At 39.5% G+C, this 5347-nt stretch overlaps 1 long non-coding RNA gene across 1 annotated transcript; it reads left to right on the top strand.

The window, feature by feature from the left end:
* Positions 1 to 630: 630 nt before the first annotated feature.
* LOC124692662 lies at positions 631 to 3459 on the top strand. Its single transcript, XR_006999643.1, has 2 exons — positions 631 to 1025; positions 3059 to 3459. It is a non-coding gene; the product is annotated as an uncharacterized LOC124692662 (long non-coding RNA).
* Positions 3460 to 5347: the final 1888 nt, after the last annotated feature.

Genomic DNA, 5347 nt, shown 5'->3' with positions numbered 1-5347 from the left:
GATCCATATCTTAATATATATAAGATGTATTTGGCAGGCTAATTTATTAGGGAGTACTTTATTTGTATTCACTGTATTGAGAATACATCTCATGACTTGCAGTTTGTAGGACTGGCTTTTTATAGGGAAATTACTCTCCGTGTTCGATGGCATACCAGTCTCAAAGAAAAACATGCTGGCATCTTAATAATGTATTTCATTGGATCCCTTCTTTGATGATCTGGATGACCAACGTTGACATACTCTACAGCATGCTCACTGACGCCACAAATGGCTGACGGGCTGAGCAACATGGTAAGCTACCATCCTAGCCAATGCAAAGGCTGATTTAGCTAAAACTTCCACGGGCTAATTAAATTTTGGAAGACGAGGAAAATTACTGAAGTACTGATTAGGTAAAGAACATGCTTGCTTTGATCGATACAATCCCATGATTAACGCAGATGCATAGTTAAGGACGAGGCTTGCCTGTGCCGCAGGCTTGCGACTATCCGTGCGGCGCGCGGTCGAAAATCCATCTAGCGGCTGTTATTCCCGTACCTCACAGCGTTCGTTTTTCTTCCAAAAAAAAAACAACCGGAAATACAGGGTCCGTCTGTATCTCTTCCACTCTGTACAGATTCCTTATCTTTCCCCATTGTATCCATCCCCTGCGTGAGCTGTGAAGTGAGAGGTCGAGCTGAAAAAGAACACAAGCGGCGGAAGCTGAGCGGAGAACTCTGGATGTGCCGTCTTGGTCTTGTTCCTCCGGTCTCCGGTCTCCAGCCGCAACCCCTCGTGGATCTCGTTGCTCCGCCACCTCAAGGCCAGGGATGTGGTGCCTCGACCTGGTTGAGCGCAACGGCGCCTCCCACGCCGGCGTGTTTCCCCCTTGCTAGTCAGACTGGCCGTAGCCTGGATGGTCTCGGCGGAAGGCAACGTGTGAATTTGGAGGAGGTACCTAGCGGGGCTAGCGCTGGTCTCACTCCCCGCGCTGGCGAGGAGGAGATGCTGCGGCGGCGAGGTGGAGGAGATGCGGCGGCGAGGTGGTAGTCTTCTCCTTGACCTTGATACCTTTTGGGTTCGCAATGCCCTGATTATGTTTTGAAATTCTGCTAGAGTCGATGTTTGGTCCTGCGACATTAATGCAAAAAATAATTAAGTTTCAGTTTGGAAGTAGTCTAGGCAATTGTAAGTACAAGATGCACCTTCTGTAGTAGAGGAGTTATTCAATTCTGGATCGACTCTAATTTTCAAGCATTTCTCCACATCTTGTGCCAATTGCTCTGCGCAGTTAGCAGCCGTATCATATGATTCATCAGATTCAGCGGCACGAGCAGCTATTTTCATAAACATTTTACACAAATCTCTGTAGCGATTAGACATTCTTGCTTTTGGATCCTCGTGCTGGTTGCGTTTGCTTGTTATATCCAGAACTTTTGCATCTACTGTCCACCTCTTCAATATATATTTTTCTGGGATATGCTTGATATTATTAATATCAAGTACCTTTAAGCAATGAGAGCAAAGTATTCCAGCAAATTCAAACTTTTTGCAACTGCAGCTGACCTTTTCCTCTTGTGCAAAAAATCTAACGACATGGTCACTAGTGCCCAGTGTTCCTTTTCTCGAACCATCTTTGAAGCCACTCATTCTCATGTAGTCCATACTTTTTAAGCATTGCATTCCATGCACTTAGAAATTCATCTTCCTCCTCTATATCATAGATACAATGCTGAAAATCAGTATTCAACTTCTTATAATCTTTAACAACTCCACCAAGGTGCTTGCAAGCATTTTGATTCATATGCCACACACAAAGTCTATGTATAGTATAAACTAGAACTTCACGGATTGCCTTCGCCATAGCTGCATCCTCATCAATCAGTTGTCTGTGGATGTTTTCCTGACATAACTTTCAAAAATGTTCTAAAAAGCCAAGCAAAACTCTCAGCGGTTTCATCATAGAGAAGTGCAGCACCGAAGACAACAGTTTTCTTGTGATTATTTACCCCAACAATCAAACCAAATGGACCCCCATCATTTAGTTTCCTATATGTGGTGTCAAAGCATATAACATCACCAAACATTGCATAGTCTGAGACCATTTTGGAATCAGCCCAGAAAATATTAGTTATCAAATCATCCTCATCTACTTGAATTGAGTAGAAGAAATTGACAACCTCCGATACCTTCTTCTCCATGTATTCTAATACTCCCCCGGTGTCACCTTCCTTTGCTTGTATTGTTCTCTTCGAGTACAATCGATTTTTGATATCTTCACGTGTACAACCAAGGTTCTCGATTCCACCTGCTTGTTTGGCCATCATATCGATTGTTGCTTTATTTGAAATACCTACAGACTTGGCAACTTCTGCATTTGCCATTTGCGCTTCTGTTACTTTTCTCTGGGATCTCAAAAAGTGGGACATGGTTCCAGGAGCAAGAATGTGGTTATGTGACGCCTCAAATTCATACACATCATAAAATCCGTTTCTAAGGCTTATCTTCATACGGGCGGTACATCCACATCTTGTTTCAGGCCTGCTGTAGCTAAATGTGTCCTCTCTTTTATCATCCCCACGGTAGCCTATAACTTGTAGTAATTATCTTAGTGCATCTTAATATGATTGCAATCATAAGAAAACTGTTTATAACCCATACCTTGACGGGAGCATGTAAATGTCCGTTGTTGCATTGTAGAAGAGTTCTTCACTTTATGCCCACTGCTTCTTCTAATGCTAAAACCGATAGTTTCAGCATACTTGTTATAAAAAGAATAAGCTTCCTCCTCTGATAAAAATTTCATGCCATGTTTTGGTACCCTTCCATCAGTGAGATCTGCTGTAGTTTCTTGTAAATCCTATATAGATTAATATTCACTTTAGTCAATACACAAATGCTATGATTGTTATCGATTATTTCCCCTACACGCCAATACTGTACATAATGGCATTCTTCTGATAAGTTTGGCGACAAGGTAGTACTGTTACTGCTTACCCTACAGCTATTTAGTATTTGACCAATTAGAATTATAGTACTGGTCTGGACAATTTATCATTTGAACTTGTGCATGTAGGTGTTCGTATAAATTTTGCAAACTATTCATGTACATCTAGGCTGATGGCATGCCTGACGAAGCACATATGGAGGGGATGGCAGGATTGGAAGAATTCCCACAAACGGGATTGGAAGAATTCCCACAAACGGTTTAAAAGCAATTGCGAAGCGACTATGATCCATCATGAAGAAACAGTCAGATTTCTTACCGTCCTTGAGTGAGACCCATGGCCATTATCGTTCCCTGTATTACTAGAAGAAGCCATCCGCGACTTGTGTTGATTGCCTCACTATTCAATTGGTTCCTTCTCTGTTCAATTGGAGGACTATTCAACTAGATGATAATTTTCCTGTGTTGATTCGCTTTCAACCTTTTCTATTTGTTTACGGCAGATCAGATTTCTGATTTTGGCGCGCTGCTGTGTATTTCTTGGATGTGTTCCCGTGCGGTGAGTTATCTTCTCTTTTGTGTTTTTTCTTTAAGGTTGTGCATGGTGGAGGGAAGGTAATCTGTACACAGCGGAAAGGATATGCATCAGCCCTGTATTTCCGGTTTTTTTTTTTTTGGAGAAAACCAGCGCTAGGGGGTACGGTCGTACGGGAATATCAGCCGCTCGATTGATTTGCCACCGCGCGTCGCACAGATGGTCGCATACCTGCGGCACAGGGAAGCCCCGTCCGTTAAGTAGTACTTACTTTGCTTTCTCTCTCTCTCTCTCTTCAGTTCAAACATCTTGGCTTTAAGTTAAATAATATTCTGAATGCAAATACTATCAAACGTTCAGTTCGCTTATTATGTTTTACTACTCTGTGTTAATCAAAGGTAGTATAACACCCTAAGAAGTTAATAAACTAAACAAGTACTAACTATGAGTTCGTATATATAATAATTAAAAAGATAACTTAGATCCACAGATTAATTACACATAGATTTGCTATTTATAATATTATTTTATTTAAATAATATAAAATATAATTGCTAGACCTTTTATGTTGCCAAAATATTCTGGAACGGGGGTTGGTGGGTCACCTATAGGGCTCACAAATAGCCATGGCAAGGAAAAATAAGTGATCCAACCAGGTAGCTCAGGATAAATAATGTCATGATATGTATATTATGTTCTCGAGGAACCCAAATATGAATTATGTTATCTTCTGTTATACTACTTCTCGGTACCAGAATACCATATACTCAAATATGCCATTTTTTATTGCATATATTTACCTTATTTATTTTCAATCCATAGATTATCGACTATAATTTCTCAAGAGGGCGTGAGCTGGTAACAAATTATTAGCATGAAAGTGAACATTATTAACTGCTCTTAACTCATGATGAGATTTTGCGCAAATAATAACTAAGTATACACATGTACTCTTTCGCTCCAAATTGTAAGAGGATTTGGAAACCTCCTATAATATGGAACAAAGATAGTATCACATTTACATCGTGCTAGCTGACCTCTACGATTGCATAGTCTTTTTTTCAACTAAGGATTTCATGCACTTACAACAATATCATGTATCAACATGATACAAGTTGTCGCTACAATCAATTTAACATTTATAATTTATCTTACGTACCCACCAAATTTTGGATGAGTATTTATGATGCCAGCATATACACCTAAAAAATAAAACAAGCTCTTTCCATTAGTAGGTAATGTTTTCAAGATAATATAACCTATTGGCTTGGCAAATCAAGGCGAAACATCATGATATATGTATAATTCCACAGTAAGATCATGACTCCGGTTTTGATTCCGTGTTCATTATACATACATTTACAATGTAAAACATAATTTTACTTAAATCCATTCTATAGTGCTTATTGTTTTTTTCACGAAAATTAGCGCAAGAGTATTTTTTACACAAGACCGCTAGCTGAACGATTTGAGATCAACGTAAAATTTTGGAAATCCATATCTTCCTAACCTACCATAACAATTTTGGGAGCTGAACGATTTGGGAGCTGAACGGGGAGGGGGTAATTGAAAAAAAGCTAAGCTACAACCTTATATTCTGAAACAAATGCCAAAAATCTATAGGCACTATAGAAAGGAACGGAGGGAGTAGCAATTATTTTTCCTACTCAATAGGTTCGCCTTTAAAGCCTCCATATAGCCTTACCCGAGAATTAATGATGGCTGATTGTACTAGGTAGATAAGGATGAATTAAGTAACGTATAGCTTCAATTATAATGTACATATATGACTTTTTTTTTGTAGAATCTAATTATGAATCAGGTTTTGAATGGTTACTCACCGCCTGACATCAATCGAACAAAAAAACATTATACAACTACCA

This window comes from Lolium rigidum, chromosome 1, assembly GCF_022539505.1.
Source record: "Lolium rigidum isolate FL_2022 chromosome 1, APGP_CSIRO_Lrig_0.1, whole genome shotgun sequence".
NCBI lineage: Eukaryota > Viridiplantae > Streptophyta > Magnoliopsida > Poales > Poaceae > Lolium > Lolium rigidum.
Note: the sequence above shows the minus strand (reverse complement) of the source record. Positions and strands in the feature narration are given on the sequence as shown.